The sequence below is a fragment of the Macaca fascicularis genome, chromosome X (assembly GCF_037993035.2).
Source record: "Macaca fascicularis isolate 582-1 chromosome X, T2T-MFA8v1.1".
NCBI classification, from domain to species: domain Eukaryota; kingdom Metazoa; phylum Chordata; class Mammalia; order Primates; family Cercopithecidae; genus Macaca; species Macaca fascicularis.
In genome coordinates this window covers 57,247,814-57,271,469 of record NC_088395.1, presented here as the reverse complement: position 1 = coordinate 57,271,469, position 23,656 = coordinate 57,247,814, and the positions used below count along the sequence as shown (strand labels likewise).

The 23,656-nt window shown below is 39.0% G+C and overlaps 1 protein-coding gene and 1 pseudogene across 3 annotated transcripts in view; one reads left to right on the top strand and one right to left on the bottom strand.

The window, feature by feature from the left end:
• FAAH2 (fatty acid amide hydrolase 2) overlaps positions 1-23,656 on the bottom strand; it is a 208,772-nt gene that overhangs the window by 99,363 nt on the left and 85,753 nt on the right. The window lies entirely within an intron of this gene.
• On the top strand, positions 9,212-17,271 carry LOC102123529 (T-complex protein 1 subunit zeta-like; annotated as a pseudogene).

Below are 23,656 nucleotides of genomic sequence, written 5' to 3'. Positions count from 1 at the left end.
CAAATTAGCAAGAAGAAAACAATGCCATCAACAAATGGGGTAAGGACATGAATAGACAATTATCAAAAGCAGATATACAAATGGCCAACAAATATATGAAAAAATGCTCAATATCACTTATAATCAGAGAAATGCAAATCAAAGCCACAATGCAATACCACCTTACTCCTGCAAGAATGGCCATAATAAAAAAATTTTTTTAAAAAATAGATGTTGGCATGGATGCATTGAAAAAGAAACACTTCTACACTGCTGGTGGGAATGTAAACTAGTACAACCACTATGGAAAACAGTGTGGAGATTCCTTAAAGACCTAAAAGTAGATTTACCATTTGATCCAGCAATCCCACCACTTCGTATCTACCCAGATGAAAAGAAGTCATTATAAGAAACAGATACTTGCACACACGTTTATAGCAGCATGGTTTGCAATTGCAAAAATATGGAACCAGCCCAAATGCCCATCAGTCAATGAGTGGGTAAAGAAAATATGATATACCATGATATACCATGGAATACTACTACTCAGCCATAAAGAAGATTGAAATATTGGCATTTGCAGCTACCTGGATGGAATTGGAGACCATTATTCTAAGTGAAGTAACTCAGGAATGAAAAACCAAACATAGTAAGTTTACACTCATACGTGGAAGCTAAGCTATGAGGATGAAAATGCATAAGAATGATATAATGGACTCTTGGGACTCGAGGGAAAGGGTGAAAGGAGGGTGAGGGATAAAAGTCTATATATTGGGTACAGTGTATACTGCTCGGGTGATGGTTGCACCAATATCTCAGAAATCACCACTAAAAAACTTATTTATGCAACCAAACACAACCTGTTACCCAAAAACCTATTGTAATAAAAATAGTTTAAAAAATTAAAAGTGGTTAATATAGTAAGTTTTATGGTGAGTATATTTTACCACAATAAGACTAATTAATTAGTTAAAAATTCTATCACTACTTTTGTTTAGGAAGAGAAGTAATCATTAAACAAGAAATGTCACCACTAATAAAAGAATTTTTCAAATTATCTGGAATATAAAAATAAAGATATTCAATTTGGGAACTTGGAAAAAAACAATCAATAAACAAATAACCCCATCAAAAAGTGAGCAAGACACATGAACAGATGCTTCTCAGAAGACATAGAAGTATCCAACTAACATACAAAAACAATGCTCATTGTCACTGTAATTATTGGAGAAACAAAAATTAAAACCACCAAGAGATACCATCTCACACCAGTCAGAATGGCTATTACTAAAAAGTTAAAAAATTACAGATGCTGGCAGGACTGCAGAGGAAAGGGAATGCTTATACATATTTGGTGGGAATATCAGTTGGTTCAGTTTTTGGAAGGCAGTTTGGTGATTTCTCAAAAGAACTAAAAAATGAACTACTATTCCACCTATCAATCCTATTACTGGGTATATACACAATGGAATATAAATCATTCTACCAAGAAGATACATGGATCCATATGTTCATCACAGCACTATTCACAATAAGAAAGACATAGATTCAAACTAGGTATCCATCAACTGTGGACTGTATAAAAAATGTGGTACATATACACAATGGAATATTATGCAGCCAAAAAAGAAGAAAATCATGACCTTTGCAGCAACATTAATGCAGCCTGAGGCAATTATTGTAAGTGGATTAATGCAGAAATTAAAAAACCAAAGACCACATCTTCTTACTTATAAGTGTAAATTAAACATTGGGTAAACATTGACATAATGATAGGAACAGTAGACACTGGGGGCTACAAGGTGAGGATAAAAGGGAAAGTGTTAATGGTGGAAAACCTATCAGATACTATGCTCACTACCTGGGTAACAGATTCAATCATACCCCAAACCTCAGCATCATGTAATATACCTTTTTAAAAACCCTGCACATGTATCCCCTGATTCTAAAGTAAAAGTTGAAAGTAACCTAAAAAAAAAAAAAAAAAATTAGAACTGTGATCTAACCCAATCATCCCATTAGTGGGTATATATTGAAAGCAAAATATTGTTCTACCTAAAAGACACAAGCACCTGCATGTCCACAGCAGCACTATTCATAATAGGAAAGACATGGAATCAAACTAGATGCCCATCAACGGTGGATTGGATAAAGAAAATGTGGTATTTATACATCACAGAGTACTATGCAGCCATAAAAAAGAATGAATTCATTTGCAGCAACATGGATGGAGCTGGAGGCCAATATCCTAAGCAAACTAACACAGAAACAGAAAACCAAATACTGCATGTTCTCACTTATAAGTGGGAGCTAAACATTGTGTACACATGGACATAGAGTTTAGAAAAATAGACACAGGAGACTATAAGCTTGGGGAGAGTTTGAAGTGGGCAATGGTCAAAAACGTACCTATTGGGAGCTATGCTCACTAACTGGGTGACAGGTTCAATTATATGCCAAATCTTAGCATCATGCAGTAGACCTTTGTAGCATACCTGCAAATGTACTCCCTCAATCTAAAATAAAAGTTGAAAATAAAATAAAATTAAAAACCAACAAATTTTTGATACTTATTTGTGGCCAAACATATGATGTATCCTGGAGTAACTTCCATGTGCTGTTGACAATAATGTGTATTGTGCAGCTGTTGAGTGGAATGTTCTGTAAATGTCTATTAGTTCCATTTGGTCTAGAGCAGTGATCCCCAAACATTTTGGCACCAGGGAATGGTTTCATAGGAGACAATTTTTACATGCAGTGTGTGGTAAGATGGTTTTGAGATGAAGCTGTTCCACCTTAGATCATCAGGCATTAGTTAGAGTCTCATAAGAAGCACACAACCTAGATCCCTTCCATATTCAGTTCACAAAAGGGTTCACACTCCTATGACAATCTAATGCTGCTGTTGATCTGACAGGAGGCAAAACTTATGTAGTAATGCTTACTCACCTACTACTCACCTTCTGCTGTGCAGCCAGTTTCTAACAGGCCATGGACTGGTATTGGTCCATGGCCTGGGGGTTGGGGATCCCTGGTCTAGAGTATAGTTTATATCTGATTTTTCATTAATTTTGTGCCTAGATAATCATTCCATTGCTGAAAGTGAATGAAGTCCCCAACTATTATTATATTGCAGGCTACCTCTCCATTTATATCTAATATTTGCTTTATATATTTGTGTGCTCCAGTGTTGGGTACATATATATTAGCAATTGTTATATCCTTTTGCTGAATCAACTTCTTTTCATTATATAATGATCTTCTTAACCTCTTTTCCCAGTTGTTGATCTAAAGTGCATTTTACCTGAGTATAAATACTTCTCACTTTTGGTTCCATTTGCATACAATATCATTTTTGATCCCTTCATTTTCAGTCTATATGAACTCTTACAGGTAATATGAGTCTCTCGTGGGCAGCATACAGCTGGGTTATGTTTTTTTTTTAAATCTATTCATCCACTTTATATTTTTCAATTGTAGAATTTGATTCATTTACATTTACGGTTATTATTGGTTGCTAAGGACTAGCTTCGGCCATTTTGTTAAATTATTTGTATCCTTTGTTCCTTTCTTCACTTCTCATTTTTTTTTACATTTATCATTTGGGGATTTTCCATAGTAATAAACTTTGTATTCCTTCCCCTTTCTTATATGTTTATGTGCTGTAATTTGCTTTTAGTGGCTACTATGAGACTTACATGAAAAGCCTACAGTTATAATAAATTATTTTAAGTTGATAACAAGTTTGGTCACATACAAACATTCTAGATTTCTTAAAATTCATAACTTTGTATCTCCATTTGCATGTTTTAATATTTTGTGTCCACTTACAACTTATTGTAGCTATAGGTACTATTTAACCTTGTGATTTTAACCTTCATAGAGATTTTGAAAAATTATATTACATTATGATAATGGAGTGTTCTGAATTTGATAATAAATTTACCTTTATTATAGTTCCTTATGGTTTCATGTTAGTAATTATATTTTTACTTCCAGCTGAATCACCCCCTTAAGCATTTAATGTAAATATAATTAATGGTGAGTTTCCTCAACTTTTGTTTGTCTGGTAAAGACTTTATTTCTCCTTCATTTTGGAAGAATAGTTTTGTTGGGTATGGCATTTTTATCTCAATTTATTCCCCAGCACTTGGAATATACCATCCCATTCTCCTTAGCCCTGCAAGCATTCTGCTGACAAGTCTGCTGTTAGTCAGATGGAGATTCTTTTATATGTGACTTGACAATTTTCTGATGTTTCTTTTGTAATTCTTTTTGTCGTAACAGTTTGATCATAACAGGCCTCAGAGATGACCTCTTTGGGTTGAATCTGTTTGGAGTCCTTTGAGCTTCACGGATCTGGATATCCATATCTATTCCAAAATTTGGGAAAATTTCAGCTATTATTTTGTTAAATAAGCTTTCTGTGCTTTTCTCCATCTCTTCTACTGAAATCTCTAGAATGCAGAAGTTTGATTAATAATGTACCACCTATTTCGTAGGTTTTCTTTGCTCTTTTACATTATTTTATTTTTATTCCTTTTGACTGGGCTATTTCAAAACACATTCCTCAAGTTTAAAACTTCTTTCTTCTGCTGGATCTAGTATACTGTTGAAGCTCTCAGTCTTATTTATTTCGTTGGCTGAATTCTTCAGCTCCACGATTTATGTTTGTTTCTTTTCCATTGTATCTATCTCTTTGATCAATTTCTCATTCATACTAAGACTTGTTTTTCTGATTTTGTTGCATTGTGTGTCTCTGTACTCTTGTATATTTCTGAGTTTTCTTGAGTCATTATTTTGAATTACTTTTTTAAAAAAATTAGAAATTTCCATTTTGGGGGGCATCAGTTACCACAAAATTATTGTGTTTCATTGGTAATATCATATTTCCTTGACTTTTCAAGTGTCTTGTGTCCCTATAGTAATACCCAGGCATAAGGTGGAATGGTTACCATTTCCACTATTATCAAGTGTCTTTCATGTGGAGATACTTGTACCTGCTGATGTTTCCTAGGGCTTGGTTGGGTAGGGTGTGCTGGCTTTGATTCCAGTGAGTGGAATGGCATAGTCTCTATGCAGTTCCTTCAGCTGTAGTCAACACCAGCAATGCCTTTGTGAGCATCAGTGTCTCTGGTGCTGCTCCACTGTGGGTGGGACATAAGCTGTTCCACATACAGAGGGAAATCACGGCATGTGCATTCATCTGTGTGTTGTTCCATGGGGTATGCCACCAAGCTCTTTTGTGTGCCAAGAGAGCATATAGTTGGTCTTCTGCTTGTCTGCTATTCCCCTTAGGGCAGGACACCAGGCTGGTTCTCACATCAAGAGAGTGCTGAGCTGGCCCACCAGCTTGTGCACTGCTCCCACATAGGCAAAGCATGAGGGTGCATGGAGCTGGCCTAGCTCTTTGTACTCAGCTTCTGTATCGTGCACAGCACTAACTATTCTCTGGGTTTGGGGGCGGGGGTAGGTTCAATGTGCCTTGTGTATCTGGCTGCTAGATTTGCAGCTGTTTTGCTGGAGCCAGGCTTTGAGTAGCCAGGGTTAGGGCATGGTAGACACTGGAATGGGGTAGACGGAAGACCTCCTAGGCAGCTTGTTCCCAAGGGGAATGAGCCATAACAGTTTGGCTGAGTAATGGTGCACTACCAGGCATGAGCATGCTGTAATGATGCAAAACCTCAGGGATGGAGGGATGCAGTGGTTACTGCCCTCATGAGCAAGACACAATATAGCAGTGGCTCCAGTTATAAGACGGCACTGTGCAGCAGCAGCTTAGGTCAAATAAGAAAGGGGGCAAATGTCAGCTCTTCCTTTAACAATGCAGTTGTGTAAAATCCTGGCATCTTCCCAAACTTGGCTCAGCATCTGTGAGGACTGCAGGATTCTTCAGCAGGAAGGACTGCAGATGTCCATGATCTTAATAGGGGCTGTTAGAAACCTCCTTCTCCCTTTTTGATGCAGAGGGAAGTCCCCCTTAGTTCTGAGTGAATCCCATTTGAGGAGATAAGGTAGCAGCAGCAGAGTGCTTTGCTTCCTTGTCCATGAAGCCATCCTAAGCCTACATGTTCCACAGAGTCTCTGCTACTCCTTTGCTGTGCTCTAGCATTCATTTTCAAATAATAGAGTTAAAATGTAGCTGTTTATTCACTGTTTTTGTCCTTATTTTATGAGAGGGACAAGTATAAAGAGCTTCTAAACAGTCTTGCTGATATCAATCCTTTTCTAAAACATTTTAACTTTTTATTTATTCTTTACTAACTGTGTGTAGCAGTAAAGAATATAATGACTAGCAGTGCAATTTAGTGTCACTGTCTTGTTCATGCTAATGTGCAGCCACTTTGGATAACATTGCTTTTGAAACATGACTACAAATGTCAACATAATGAAAAGGGTCAATTATATCTTAGCATTATTGTAAAATAATTTTGACTTCATGGACCCTTGGACAGATTCTAAGTTAACCTTAGATGCTGACATTTTGCACTTTCCTTTATAATAATCAACATCTTAACTGAATATATTATTACTTATATATGCTGTGTATGATATATTTCAACGTTTAAAATGTAATGCAAGGTCATTGTGTATGAGTTTATACAACACACAGATAAATATAGGAAAAAGTCATTTGACACACAACCCCATGAACATCTGAGCTAGCAAAGAGAACTGCCTGGAGAGTTGGCAGACACAGAACTCCAGCCTGTATGGAGTCCAGAGGTTTTGTGTAGAAATGACTGCAATGGAGCACAGTCATGGCTGCCAACTCCCCAAAGATTGCCATATTCCTCCAGGCTGTTCTAGCCTTTGTTGGAACTGAAAATAACATGGCTGTGTTGCCTGTGGGACAGGGCCAGTCTGATATGAGCTCCCCCTTATCTGCCAGCCTCTGCCAGGGTCCTGCCTAGCTACACCCACTTGCAGTGCAGCCTCCACTGTTTACCAGCATCCACTGCCACCGATCCCTCAGTGGCAAGCCCTGCTTAACTGTTGGAGTGCTTTTGCAGACAGACTTCCAGCAGCACATGACCACCCACAGCTTTCCCTTGTGGGTGTATGCTTGCCCACAGCCTCCCCTCATCACCCTGCCAGCATGCACATGCATATGGAAAACACACCACCCTGCTGGGATGAGCAAGCTTTGGGACCCCTGCTGCCCCATTGATGTGCACCCATGTGGGGGATGACCATCAGCCCACTGGAGTACCTTTGCTAGCAGTGTCTGTCAGTGTTGTTGCCAATGGGCAACAAAAAATGCAGGATTCTGTAAAAAGACAGAACCTCAGACTCAATGGCATTCCTGAAAGAGATAGAGAGAGCAAGCAATGTGGAAGAAATATTGGAGTATACTGTCCATAAAAACATCCCCAGTGTTGCTAGAGAGATCAGCATGCAAATATAGGAAATGCAGAGAACCCTTGCAAGATACTACATGAGACAACCATGCCAAAAGCACAGAGTCATCAGATTCTTCAAAGTCAATGTGAAAGAAAAAATTTTAATGGCAGCTAGAGAGAGGGAGCATGTCGCCTACAAAGGGAACTCATTAAGGCTAACAGCAGAACTTTCAGCAGAAGCCTTATAAGCCAGAAGAGAGTGGAGGCCTATAATCAGCATCCCTATACAAAAGAAATTCCAACCATGCATGTCATATTCTGCCAAACTAACTTCATAAGTGAAAGAGAAATAAAATCTTTTTCAGACAAGCAAATGCTAACAAAATTTGTTAATATCAGACCTGCCTTGCAAGGGGTCCTTAAGTGATACCTACAGCCGCAAAAACATACAGAAACAACCACACAGTAAAAGTGGGAAACTTCAACATTCCATTGACAAGTTAAACAGATAATCAAAGTAAAAAACTAACCAAGGTATTCTGGACTAAATCTTGATACTTGATCAATTGGACCTAATAGATATCTACAGAATACTCCAACCAACAGTCAAATATACATTTTTCTCATCTGTATATAGCATATATTCTAAGCTCAATCACATGCTCCACCATAAAACACATCTGAACTAATTTTAAAAAATGTATAATAACAACTATACTCATAGACCACAGTGCAATAAAAATAGAAATCAATACCAAGACAATCTCTCAAAACCACATAATTACATGGAAAATAAACAACATGCTCCTGAATGACTTTTTGGTTAAGATGGAAAGTAAAGCAGTAATCAAAAAAACTTTTTGAAATTAATGAAATCAGAGTCAATACATACCAGAATCTTGGGACACAGGGAAAACCTGTTAAGAGGAAAGTGGGGAGTGCTGAACACCTACATCAAGAAATTAGAAAAATCTCAAATTAATACCCTAACATTACATGTGGTGGAACTAGAGAAGCAAGAGAGACTCTAAAGTTACTATTTAAAAAGAAATAACTAAAATTAAAGAAGAGCTGAACAAAATCTAGATTGCAAAATCCATACAAAAATAAAAAAAAAAACACTCAAAAGCTGAATCATTGGAAGAATCAACAAGGCTAAAATACTAGGGGATATATTAGCAAAAAAAAAAAAAAAAAAAGGAGATGATCCAAATAAGCACAAGCAGAAGTGATGAAGATTATGTTGCATGTGACCACACAGAAACACAAAAAATCCGCAGAGACTATTACAAACACCTCTCTGCACACAACCTAGAAAACCTAGAAGAAATGAATACATTCCTGGAAACTTACAATCTCTCAAGATTGAACCAGAAAGAAACTGAAACCCTGAAAAGACCAATAATACATTCCAAAATTAAATCAGTAATTTAAAAACTACCAAGAAAAAAGCCCTGCACCAAATGGATTCATAGCCAAATTCTGCCAGATGTACAAAGAAAATCTGATACCCATACTACTTAAATTATTCCAAAAAGTCAAGAAGGAGGGACTCTTCATTAACTCATTCTGTGAAGCATGAATCATTCTGACACCGAAGCCCACCAATTAAAAAAAAAAAAAAAAAAAAAAAAAAAAAAAAAAAAAACCTACAGGCCGACATCTATGATGAACATAAATGCAAAAATCCTCAACAACATACTAGCAAATGAAATTCTGAAGCATATAAAAAATTAGTTTTATTTCTGTGGTGCAGAAATTGCTCAACATATGCAAATCAAAGAATGTGATTAACCACATAAACAGTTTTCCTTTAAAAAATATATGACTATCTGCCGCACCAGCTATGGGCTCTCAGCATTGTTTCCTTTTCCTCCGCTGGAGCAGCTATGGTGGCGGTGAAAACCCTGAACGCCAAGACCAAGGTGGCCCGAGTGCAGGCGGCCCTGGTGGTCAACATCAGCGCCGCGCGGGGTCTGCAGGACGTGCTAAGGACCAACCTGGCACCCAAGGGCACCGTGAAGATGCTCGTTTCTGGCGCTGGAGACATCGAACTTACTAAAGACGGCAATGGGCTGCTTCACGAAATGCAAGTTCAACATCCAACAGCTTCCTTAATAGCAAAGGTAGCAACAGGCCAGGATGATATAACTGGTGATGCTACGACTTCCAATATGCGTAATCATTGGAGAGCTAATGAAACAGGCGGATCTCTACATTTCTGAAGGCCTTCATCCCTGAATAACCACTGAAGGATTTGAAGCTGCAAAGGAAAAGGCCCTTCAGTTTTTGGAAGAAGTCAAAGTAAGCAGAGAGATGGACAGGGAAGCACTTATAGATGTGGCCAGAACACCTCTTCGTACTAAAGTTCATGCTGAACTTGTAGATGTCTTAACAGAGGCTGTAGTGGACTCCATTTTGACCATTAAAAAACAAGATGAACCTATTGATCTCTTCATGATTGAGATCATGGAAATGAAACATAAATCTGAAACTGATAAAAGCTTAATCAGAGGGCTTGTTTTGGACCACGGAGCATGGCATCCTGATATGAAGAAAAGGGTGGAGGATGCATACGTCCTCACCTGTAACGTATCATTAGAGTATGAAAAAACAGAAGTGAATTCTGGCTCTTTTTTTTACAAAAGTGCAGAAGAGAGAGAGAAAAACTCCCAAAACCTTAAAGAAAATTCATTGAAGATAGAGTTAAAAAAAAAAAAAACTGAAAAGGAAAGTCTGTGGTGATTCAGTTAAAGGATTTGTTGTTATTAATCAAAAGGGGATTGAACCCTTTTCCTTAGATGCTCTTTCAAAAGAAGGCATAGGGGGGCGGAGCAAGATGGCCGAATAGGAACAGCTCCAGTCTCCAACTCCCGGCATGAGGGACACAGAAGACAGGTGATTTCTGCATTTTCAACTGAGGTACTGGGTTTATCTCACTAGGGAGTGCCTGACAATCAGTGCTGGTAAGCTGCTGCAGCAGGACCAGAAAAAGCTGAAGCAGGGGGAGGCATTGCCTCACCTGGGAAGCGCAAGGGGGAAGGGAATCCCTTTTCCCAGCCAGGGGAACTGAGACAAACAACACCTGGAAAATCGGGTAACTCCCACACCAATACTGCACTCTACCAAGGATCTTAGTAAACGGGCACACCAGGAGAATATATCCCACAGCTGGCCAGGAGGGTCCCACGCCCATGGAGCCTCCATGATTACCAGCACAGCAGTCTGCGATCTGGCTGCAAGGCAGCAGCCAGGCTGGGGGAGGGGAGCCTAACATTGCTGAGGCTTAAGTAGATAAACAATGCTGATGGGAAGCTCGAACTGGGTGGAGCTCACAGCAGCTCAAGGAGTCCTGCCTGTCTCTGTAGACTCCACCTCTGGGGACAGGGCACAGCTAAACAACAACAACAACAACAAAAAGCAGCTGAAACCTCTGCAGACGCAAACAACTCTGTCTGACAGCTTTGAAGTGAGCAGTGGATCTCCCAACACGGAGGTTGAGATCTGAGAACGGACAGACTACCTGCTCAAGTGGGTCCCTGACCCCTGAGTAGCCTAACTGGGAGACATCCCCCACTAGGGGCAAACTGACACCCGACATCTCACACGGTGGAGTACACCCCTGAGAGGAAGCTTCCAAAGCAAGAATCAGACAGGTACACTCGCTGTTCAGCAATATCCTATCTTCTGCAGCCTCTGCTGCTGATACCCAGGCAAACAGGGTCTGGAGTGGACCTCAAGCAATCTCCAACAGACCTACAGCTGAGGGTCCTGACTGTTAGAAGGAAAACCAACAAACAGGAAGGACACCCACACCAAAACCCCATCAGTACATCACCATGATCAAAGACCAGAGGCAGATAAAACCACAAAGATGGGGAAAAAGCAGGGCAGAAAAGCTGGAAATTCAAAAAATAAGAGTGCATCACCCCCTGCAAAGGAACGTAGCTCATCGCCAGCAACGGATCAAAGCTGGACGGAGAATGACTTTGACGAGATGAGAGAAGAAGGCTTCAGTCCATCAAATTTCTCAGAACTAAAGGAAGAATTACGTACCCAGCGCAAAGAAATTAAAATCTTGAAAAAAAAGTGGAAGAATTGATAGCTAGAGTAATTAATGCAGAGATGGTCATAAACGAAATGACACAGATGAAAACCATGACACGAGAAATACGTGACAAATGCACAAGCTTCAGTAACTGACTCAATCAACTGGAAGAAAGAGTATCAGTGATTGAGGATCAAATGAATGAAATGAAGTGAGAAGAGAAACCAAAAGCAAAAAGAAGAAAAAGAAATGAACAAAGCCTGCAAGAAGTATGGGATTATGTAAAAAGACCAAATCTACATCTGATTGGGGTGCCTGAAAGTGAAGGGGAAAATGGAACCAAGTTGGAAAACACTCTTCAGGATATCATCCAGGAGAACTTCCCCAACCTAGTAGGGCAGGCCAACTTTCAAATTCAGGAAATACAGAGAACGCCACAAAGATACTCCTCGAGAAGAGCAACTCCAAGACACATAATTGCCAGATTCATGAAAGTTGAAATGAAGGAAAAAATCTTAAGGGCAGCCAGAGAAAAAGGTCAGGTTACACACAAAGGGAAGCGCATCAGACTAACAGCAGATCTCTCAGCAGAAACTCTCCAAGTCAGAAGAGAGTGGGGGCCAATATTCAACATTCTTAAAGAAAAGAATTTTAAACCCAGAATTTCATATCCAGCCAAACTAAGTTTCATCAGTGAAGGAGAAATAAAATCCTTTACAGATAAACAAATGCTTAGAGATTTTGTCACCACTAGGCCTGCCTTACAAGAGACTCTGAAGGAAGCACTAAACATGGAAAGGAACAACCGGTACCAGCCATTGCAAAAACATGCCAAAATGTAAAGACCATCGAGGCTAGGAAGAAACTGCATCAACTAACGAGCAAAATAACCAGTTAATATCATAATGGCAGGATCAAGTTCACACATAGCAATATTAACCTTAAATGTAAATGGACTAAATGCTCCAATTAAAAGACACAGACTGGCAAACTGGATAAAGAGTCAAGACCCATCAGTCTGCTGTATTCAGGAGACCCATCTCACATGCAGAGACATACATAGGCTAAAAATAAGGGGATGGAGGAAGATCTACCAAGCAAATGGAGAACAAAAAAAAGCAGGGGTTGCAATACTAGTCTCTCATAAAACAGACTTTAAACCATCAAAGATCAAAAGAGACAAAGAAGGCCATTATATAATGGTAAAGAGATCAATTCAACAGGAAGATCTAACTATCCTAAATATATATGCACCGAATACAGGAGCACCCAGATTCATAAAGCAAGTCCTTAGAGACTTACAAAGAGACTTAGACTCCCATACAATAATAATGGGAGACTTCAACACCCCACTGTCAACATTAGACAGATCAAAGAGACAGAAAGTTAACAAGGATATTCAGAAATTGAACTCATCTCTGCAGAAAGCAGACCTAATAGACATCTACGGAACTCTCCACCCCAAATCAATAGAATATACATTCTACTCAGCACCACATCGCACTTATTCCAAAATGGACCACGTAATTGGAAGTAAAGCACTCCTCAGCAAATGTACAAGAACAGAAATTATAACAAACTGTCTCTCAGACCACAGTGCAATCAAACTAGAACTCAGGACTAAGAAACTCAATCAAAACCACTCAACTACATGGAAACTGAACAACCTGCTCCTGAATGACTACTGGGTACATAACGAAATGAAGGCAGAAATAAAGATGTTCTTTGAAACCAATGAGAACAAAGATACAACATACCAGAATCTCTGGGACACATTTAAAGCAGTTTGCAGAGGGAAATTTATAGCACTAAATGCCCATAAGAGAAAGCTGGGAAGATCTAAAATTGACACTCTAACATCACAATTAAAAGAACTAGAGAAGCAAGAACAAACACATTCAAAAGCTAGCAGGAGGCAAGAAATAACTAAGATCAGAGCAGAACTGAAGGAGATAGAGACACAAAAAACCCTCCAAAAAAAATCAATGAATCCAGGAGTTGGTTTTTTGAAAAGGTCAACAAAATTGACAGACTGCTAGCAAGACTAATAAAGAAGAAAAGAGAGAAGAATGAAATAGATGCAATAAAAAATGATAAAGGGGATATCACCACCGACCCCGCAGAAATACAAACTACCATCAGAGAATACTATAAACACCTCTACACAAATAAACTGGAAAATCTAGAAGAAATGGATAATTTCCTGGACACTTACACTCTCCCAAGACTAAACCAGGAAGAACCTGAATTCCTGAATAGACCAATAGCAGGCTCTGAAATTGAGGCAATAATTAATAGCCTACCAACCAAAAAAAGTCCAGTACCAGATGGATTCACAGCTGAATTCTACCAGAGGTACAAGGAGGAGCTGGTACCATTCCTTCCGAAACTATTCCAATCAATAGAAAAAGAGGGAATCCTCCCTAACTCATTTTATGAGGCCAACATCATCCTGATACCAAAGCCTGGCAGAGACACAACAAAAAAAGAGAATTTTAGACCAATATACCTGATGAACATCGATGCAAAAATCCTCAATAAAATACTGGCAAACCAGATTCAGCAGCACATCAAAAAGCTTATCCACCATGATCAAGTGGGCTTCATCCCTGGGATGCAAGGCTGGGTCAACATACACAAATCAATAAACATAATCCAGCATATAAACAGAACCAAAGACAAGAACCACATGATTATCTCAATAGATGCAGAAAAGGCCTTTGACAAAATTCAACAGCGCTTCATGCTAAAAACACTCAATAAATTTGGTATTGATGGAACGTATCTCAAAATCATAAGAGCTATTTATGACAAACCCACAGCCAATATCATACTGAATGGGCAAACACTGGAAAACTTCCCTTTGAAAACTGGCACAAGACGGGGATGCCCTCTCTCACCACTCCTGTTCAACATAGTGTTGGAAGTTCTGGCTAGGGCAACCAGGCAAGAGAAAGAAATCAAGGGTATTCAGTTAGGAAAAGAAGAAGTCAAATTGTCCCTGTTTGCAGATGACATGATTGTATATTTGAAAAACTCCATTGTCTCAGCCCAAAATCTCCTTAAGCTGATAAGCAACTTCAGCAAAGTCTCAGGATACAAAATTAATGTGTAAAAATCACAAGCATTCTTATACATCAGTAACAGACAAACAGAGAGCCAAATCATGAATGAACTTCCATTCACAATTGCTTCATAGAGAATGAAATACCTAGGAATCCAACTTACTAGGGATGTAAAGGACCTCTTCAAGGAGAACTACAAACCACTGCTCAGTGAAATAAAAGAGGATACAAACAAATGGAAGAACATACCATGCTCATGGATAGGAAGCATCAATATCGTGAAAATGGCCATACTGCCCAAGGTAATTCATAGATTCAATGCCATCCCCATCAAGCTACCAATGATTTTCTTCACAGAATTGGAAAAAAACTGCTTTAAAGTTCATATGGAACCAAAAAAGGGCCCGCATCTCCAAGCCAATCCTAAGTCAAAAGAACAAAGCTGGAGGCATCACGCTACCTGACTTCAAACTATACTACAAGGCTACAGTAACCAAAACAGCATGGTACTGGTACCAAAACAGAGATATAGACCAATGGAACAGAACAGAGTCCTCAGAAATAACACCACACATCTACAGCCATCTGATTTTTGAAAAACCTGAGAGAAACAAGAAATGGGGAAAGGATTCCCTATTTAATAAATGGTGCTGGGAAAATTGGTTAGCCATAAGTAGAAAGCTGAAACTGGATCCTTTCCTTACTCCTTATACGAAAATTAATTCAAGATGGATTAGGGACTTAAATGTTAGACCTGATACCATAAAAACCCTAGAAGAAAACCTAGGGTTTCCATGGAATGGTATTCCATTCAGGACATAGGCATGGGCAAGGACTTCATGTCTAAAACACCAAAAGCAATGGCAGCAAAAGCCAAAATTGACAAAAGGGATCTCATTAAACTAAAGAGCTCTGCACAGCAAAAGAAGCTACCATTAGAGTGAACAGGGACCCTACAGAATGGGAGAAAATTTTTGCAATCTACTCATCTGACAAAGGGCTAATATCCAGAACCTACAAAGAACTCAATCAAATTTACAAGAAAAAAACAAACAACCCCATCAAAAAGTGGGCAAAGGATATGAACAGACAGTTCTCAAAAGAAGACATTCATACAGCCAACAGACACATGAAAAAGTGTTCATCATCACTGGCCATCAGAGAAATGCAAATCAAAACCACAATGAGATACCATCTCACACTAGTTAGAATGGCGATCATTAAAAAGTCAGGAAACAACAGATGTTGGAGAGGATGTGGAGAAATAGGAATACTTTTACACTGTTAGTGGGATTTTAAACTAGTTCAACCATTATGGAAAACAGTATAGCGATTCCTCAAGAATCTACAACTAGAAGTACCATATGACCCAGCCATCCCATTACTGGGTATATACCCAAAGGGTTATAAATCATGCTGCTATAAAGACACATGCACACGTATGTTTATTGTGGCACTATTCACAATAGCAAAGACTTGGAATCAACCCAAATGTCCATCAGTGACAGACCGGATTAAGAAAATGTGGCACATATACACCATGGAATACTATGCAGCCATAAAAAAGGATGAGTTTGTGTCCTTTGTAGGGACATGGATGCAGCTGGAAACCATGAATCTCAGCAAACTATCGCAAGAACAGAAAACCAAACACCGCATGTTCTCACTCATAGGTGGGAACTGAACAATGAGATCACTTGGACTCGGGAAGGGGAACATCACACACTGGGGCCTATCACGCGGAGGGGGGAGGGGGGAGGGATTGCATTGGGATTTATACCTGATGTGAATGACGAGTTGATGGGTGCTGACGAGTTGACGGGTGCAGCACGCCAACATGGCACAGGTATACATATGTAACAAATCTGCACATTATCCACATGTACCCTAGAACTTAAAGTATAATAAAAAATAAAATAAAATAAAAAAAGAAGGCATACTTGCTCTGCGTATAGCTCAAAGGAGAAATATGGAGAGGCTGACTCTTGCTTGTGGTGGGGTAGCCCTGGATTTTTTTGACAACCTAAGTCCTGGCTGCTTGGGACATGCAGGACTTGTATATAAGTATACATTGAAAGAAGAGAATTTCACCTTTATTGAGAAATGTAACCACCCTCGTTCTGTCACTTTATTGATCAAAGGAGCAAATAAGCACACACTCACTCAGATCAAAGATGCAGTGAGGGATGGCTTGAGGGCTGTCAAAAATGCTATTGATGATGGCTGTGTGGTTCCAGGTGCTGGTGCTGTGGAAGTGGCTATGGCAGAAGCCCTGATTAAATATAAGCCCAGTGTAAATGGCAGGGCACAGCTTGGAGTCCAAGCATTTGCTGATGCGTTGCTCATTATTCCCAAGGTTCTTGCTCAGAACTCTGGTTTTGACCTTCAGGAAACATTAGCTAAAATTCAAGCAGAACATTCAGAATCAGGTGAGCTTGTGGGTGTGGACCTGAACACAGGTGAGCCAATAGTAGCAGCAGAAGTACGCGTATGGGATAACTATTTTGTAAAGAAGCAGCTTCTTCACTCCTGCACTGTGATCGCCACCAACATTCTCTTGGTTGATGAGATCATGAGAGCTGGAATGTCTTCTCTGAAAGGTTGAATTGAAGCTTCCTCTGTATCTGAGTCTTGAAGACTCTGCAAAGTGATCCTGAGGAATACAGCTGTGGAATTTTTGTCCAAGCTTCAAATGGATTTTTCCCATATGAAAAAGGAGAGAACGCTGGCATCTGTTGAAATTTGGAAGTTCTGAAATTACAGTATTTTTTAAAATTGCACTGAAGCGTATACACATAAAGCAGGTCTTTTACCCAGTGAACAGGATGTTTTGCTTTAGCAGCAGTGACATAAATTCCTTGTTAGATAAAATACATCCATCTATCTATCTATCTATCTATCTATCTATCTATCTATCTAATGCTATCTCAATGAATGCAGAAAAGACTTTTCATAAAATTCATCATACCTCCAATGTTAAAAATCCTCTAAAAACTAGGCACCATGGAACATACCTCAAAATAATAAGAACCATCATTGAAAAAGTAACAGCCAACGTTATCCTAAATTGACTAAAGCTTGAAGTGTTCCCCTAGAGAACTGGAAAAACACAAGGGTGCCCACCCTCATCACTCCTATTCAACATAGTGCTAGGAAGTCCTAGCCAGAGCAATCAGGCAAGAATAATAAGAAAAAAAGGAACCCAAATAAAAGAAAGGAAGTCATTATATTTATCTTTACAGATTATATAGTCTTATATATAGAAAGTCCTAAACACTGTGCTAAAAGACTCCTAGAATTGATAAACTCCTTCATTAGAGTTTCAGGATACAAAATCAATGCACAAAAATCAGTAGCACTTTTATACACCAATAACGTTCATGCTGATAGTCAAATGAAGAATGTAATATATTTATGATAGCCACAAAGAGAATAAAATGCCTAGGAATATAGCTAACCAGGGAGGTGAAAGTTTTTGAGTTTGAGAATTATACAACTTTGCTAAAATAAATCAGAGATGACAAAAAAGTAAAACATTCTATGCCCATGAATTTGAAGAATATTGTTAAAATGATCATACTTCCCAAAGCCGTTTACAGATTCCTTGCTATCCCCATCAAATTATCAATGTGATTTATTGCAGAATTAGAAGAATCTCTTCTAAAATTCATATGGAACCAAGAAAAGTCCAAATAGCCAAAGCAATTTTAAGCAAAGAGAACAAAGCTGGTGGCATCACATTATTCAACTTCAAATTACACTATAAGGCTGCAGTAACCAAGCACTATCATATTGTTACAAAACCAGACACCTAGACCACTGGAACAGGATAGAGAACCCAGAAATAAAGCTTCAAATCTACAAATAACCTGTTCTTCCACAAAGTTGACAATAACAAGTAATGGGGAATGAGGTGCCTATCAATAAATGGTGTTTAGATAACTGGCTAGTCATGTGCAAAATACATTTCACCATATTCAAAACTTAACTCAAGATTGATTAAAGACATATGTAAGATTAAACTTATAAACATCCTAGAAGAAAATCTAGAAAACAACATCTGGACATCATCCTTTGGAAGGAATTTATAACTAAGTACCCATAAGCAATTGCAACAAAAACAAAATTTGACAAGTAGGATATAATTAAGTGAAAGAGCTTTTGCACAGAAAAAGAAACCATCAACAGAGTAAATAGAAAACTTCTAGAATGAGAGAAAATATTTGCAAACTCTGTATCTGACAAAGGTCTAATATACAGTTCCGGGATACATATGCAGAACATGCAGGTTTGTTACATAGGTATACACGTGCCCTGGTGGTTTGCTGCACCCATCAACCCATCATCTACATTAGGTATTTCTCCTAATCCTATCCCTCCCCTAGCCTCCCACCCACCAACAGGCCCCGGCGTGTGATGTTCCTCTCCCTGTGTCCATGTGTTCTCATTGTTCAATTCCCACTTATGAGTGAGAACATGCAGTGTTTAGTTTTCTGTTTTTGTGTTATTTTGCTGAGAATGATGGTTTCCAGCTTCATCCATGTCCCTGCAAAGGACATGAACTCATCTTTTTTGTGGCTGCATAGTATTCCATGGTGTATATGTGCCACATTTTCTTTATCCCCTGTTCTTTTTTTTTTTTTTTTTTTTTGAGACGGAGTCTCGCTCTGTCACCCAGGCTGGAGTGCAGTGGCCGGATCTCAGCTCACTGCAAGCTCCGCCTCCCGGGTTTACGCCATTCTCCGGCCTCAGCCTCCCGAGTAGCTGGGACTACAGGCGCCCGCCACCTCGCCCGGCTAGTTTTTTTTTTTTTTTTTTTTTTTTTCTTAATAGAGACGGGGTTTCACCGTGTTAGCCAGGATGGTCTCGATCTCCTGACCTCGTGATCCGCCCGTCTCGGCCTCCCAAAGTGCTGGGATTATAGGCTTGAGCCACCGCGCCCGGCCTATCCCCTGTTCTTAAAATAAAATTTGAAAAAAAAAAAAAATCAAACTCTAGGGTCAAGAACAAAGGACCATAAAATCAGTAAGATGAAGCAAATAACTTATGAAGAGCTCTGATAGTCTGGAAGCAAACTTCTCAAAGGAAACCTTACAGACAAGGGGAGAGTGGGATTCTATCTTCAAAATAATGAAGGAAAAAAAAAGCTTTGAACTTAGAATATTGTGCCTACCAGAGTTTCCTTCAAAGATGAAAAAAATAATGAGTTTTCCAGGCAAACAAAGATGAGGGATTTCATAACCACTAGAACTATCGTATAAGAAACACTAAAGGGAATTGTGCAATCTGAGAGAAAAGGACGCATTTTATCCAATGGCTGCAAAATACACAACCTTCTCATCATTTCATGGAACATTCTCCAAGAGAGAACACATATTGGGCTACAAAGCAAGTCTTACAATTTTTTTTTTAAATAAATATAATAACAAGTATCTTCTTTTACCTCAATTAAATAATACTGGCAATTGATAACAAGCAGAATTTTGGAGACTAAGCAAATACATGGAAATTAAATAGCATGCTGTGGAGCAAACAATAAGTAAATAAAGAAGTTAAGGAAAAAATCTTAATTTCTTGACAGAAAAATAAAATGGAAACATATCAAAACCTATGGGATACATTAGTAGTTGTACTAAGATGAAAGTTTATAGCAATAAATGCATACATCAAAAAAGTAGAAAGACTTTATAAACAAGCACATTCTGCACCTTTGAGAACTAGAAAAGCAACAACATGCCAAACCTTAAATTAATAGAAAGGAAGAAAGAAGTTATTATGAACAACTATATGCCAGTAATTTTGAAAAACTAAAAAAAAAAAATTATTTACATATATAATCTAACATGAGTGAGCCATGGAAAAATAAAAAATCTTAGCAAACTAATTATGAGTAATGAGACAGAAGCAGTAACCTGATGGTTTCACTGCTGAATTCTATCAAATATTTAAGAAAGAACTAATTATAATACTACCCAAATTATCCAAAAAATTAAGGAGAAGGGAGGGAGAGACTGGATAAAGAAAATGTGGTACATATACACCATGGAATACTATGTAGACATAAAAAGGAACAAGATCATGTCCTTTGCAGGAACATGGATGAAGCTGGAAGCCATCATCCTCAGCAAACTAACACAGGGACAGAAAACCAAGCACTGCATGTTCTTACTCATAAGTGGGAGTTGGACAATGAGAACACATGGACACAGGGAGGGGAACAACACACACCGGGGCTACTCGGTGGGTGGGGGTGAGGAGAGAAAGAGCATTAGGAAAAATAGCTAATGCAAGTGGGTCTCAAAACCTAGAAGACAGGTTGATAGGTACAGCAAACCACCATGGCACACCTATACCTATGTAACAAACCTATACATTCTGCACTTGTATCCTGGAACTTAAAATAAAATTAAGAAAATTTAAAAACAAGAAAACAATTTTTAGAAATGGTTTATGAATTATCTGATAAAGAATTCAAAATAGCCATCTTAAAAATGCTCAGTAACTAAAAGAGAAAACAGACAAAATGAGAATATCAACAAAGAGAGAGAACCTATTTTTAAAAACTAAGTTCTGAGGCTGAAGAATAGAATAACGGAATTGCAAAATTTGGTAGAGGGGTACAAAAGCAGACTAGATCAAGCAGAACAAATAATTAGCAAACCTGAAAATAGGTCATTTAAAATTTTCATCTCAGAGTGGCAAAAAAGAAACAAATGAAAGAAAGTGAAGAGAGTCTAAGAGACTCATGTGACACCATCAACTGGACAAATGTATGCATATGAAACACACATAAAAGAGTGAAAGTGAAGAGGAATTATTTGAAGAAAGAAGGCCAAAAACTTCTCAATTTTGAGGAAAGTTACATAAAAATGGGAAAAGCTAAAAAATTAAACTCCAACTAAGATAAACCCAAGCAGACTCATACCAAGACAAATTATAATCAAATAGTCAAAAATCACAGATAAAGAGAGAATCTTATAGGTAGCAGGAGAAAAGCTACTCACTGTGCAGAAAGAAGTTTCCATAAGACTATCACCATATTTCCCAGCAGAAACCTTACAGTACAGAAGGGACTGGAATGATATATTCAAAGGGCAGAGAAAAAAATAAAACCCTGAGAAATAAGAACACTAGGTTCAGCAAAACAGTTCTTCAAAACTGAAGAAAAAATTAAGACTTTCCAAGACAAACATAAACTGAGGTTTTTCATTCCCTTTACACCTGTCATCAAGAATTGCCAAAGGGAGTCCTTCAAGTTGAAATCAAAAGACACTTGTTAGCAACATAAAACCATAAATAACCAACAAAGATCTCAGGCAGACGTAAATATGCAGACAGATATTAACTCCTGTGATACTATAATATTGGTGTATAAATCACTTCTAATTCTGGCATGAAATGAAAGGACAAAAACATGAAAATAACTATGAATCTATGATACTAGATACACAATATAATTTTGACATCAATAACATAAAGAGGGGCATATATGTACAAGAATAACGTTTTCATATGTGGTTGAGGTTAATTTGTTGCCAGCTAAAATATATATTATTTGGGTCAGGTATGGTGGTCAGGCCCAAATAATGTACAAAACATGTTTTCCAATAAAATTAGAAATCAACAGCAGAAGGGAAACTGGAAAATCCATGAAGACTGGAAATTTAACAATATTTTCAAACAGCCAACAGGTGAAAGAGGAAATCAGAATGAAAATTAGAAAATACCTTAAGATGAATTAAATTACAACATACCTAAACATATGGGATGCAGCAAAAGCTGTATAAACAGGTTGGTATGTAGCAGTAAGCATTTACATTAAAGAAGAAGGAGGATTCCTTGGGAGTAAAATCGTGGTTACCAGAGGCTAGTAAGGGTAGTGAAGGATGATGGGAGGGAGGATTGTTAGTGGGTACAAATACATAGTTAGATAGAATAAATATGATCTAGTGTATGATAGCACAACAGTGTGACTACAGTCAGTCAACAATAATTTGTTGAACTTTTAAACATAACGGAAAGAGTATAATCGGGTTGTTTGTAACACAAGAGGAGGATAAATCCTTTAGGTAATGAAAATTCCATTTACCCTGATGTGATTACTGTGCATTTTATACCTGTATCAACATATCTCAGGGGAGGGGGGCACCCCAGATGGACGAATAGGAATAGCTCCAGCCTCCAGCTCCCAGCGTGAGCAACATAGAAGATGGGTGATTTCTGCATTTTCAACTGACATACCAGGTTGATCTCACTGGGGCATGTAGGACAGTCTGTGCTGGTCAGTGGGTGCAACCCAACCAGGGAGAGCTGAAACACTGCGAAGCATCACCTCACCTGGGAAGCACAAGGGGGAAGGGAATTCCTTTTCCTAGCCAATGGAAACTAAGACACACAACACCTGAAAAATCGGGTAACCTCCAACCCAATACTGCACTTTACCAAGGGTCGTAGCAAATGGCACACCAGGAGATTAAATCCCACGCCTGGCCCAGAGGGTCCCAGGCCCATGGAGCCTCCATTATTGCTAGCACAGGAGTCTGAGATCTAAGTGCAAGGTGGCAGTGAGGCTGGGGGAGGGGCTCCCACCATCCCTGAGGCTTAAGTAGGTAAACAAAGTCACCTGGAAGCTCAAACTGTGTGGTGCCCACCACAGCTCAAGGAGACCTGCCTGCCTCTGTAGACTCCACCTCTGAGGACAGGGCATAGCTAACCAAAAAGCAGCAGAAACCTCTGCAGATGTAAATGTCCCTGCCTGACAGCTTTGAAGAGAGCAGTGGTTCTCCCAGCATGGAGGATGAGATCTGAGAACCGACAGATTGCCTGCTCAAGTGGGTCCCTGGCCCCTGGGTAGCCTAACTGGGAGACATACCCCACTAGGTGCAGACCGACACCTCACACCTCACATGGCTGGGTACACCTCTGAGATGAAGCTTCCAGAGCAAGAATCAGACAGCAACACTAGCTGTTCAGCAATATTCTATCTTCAGCAGCCTCCGCTGCTGATACCCAGGCAAACAGGGTCTGAAGTGGACCTCAAAAAAACTCCACAGACCTGCAGTTGAGGGTCCTGAGGGTTAGAAGGAAAACTAACAGAAAGGACACCCACACCAAAACCCCATCAGTACATCACCATCAGCAAAGACCAAAGGCAGATAAAACCACAAAGATGGGGGAAAAGCAGGGCAGAAAAGCTGGAAATTCAAAAAATCAGAGCACAT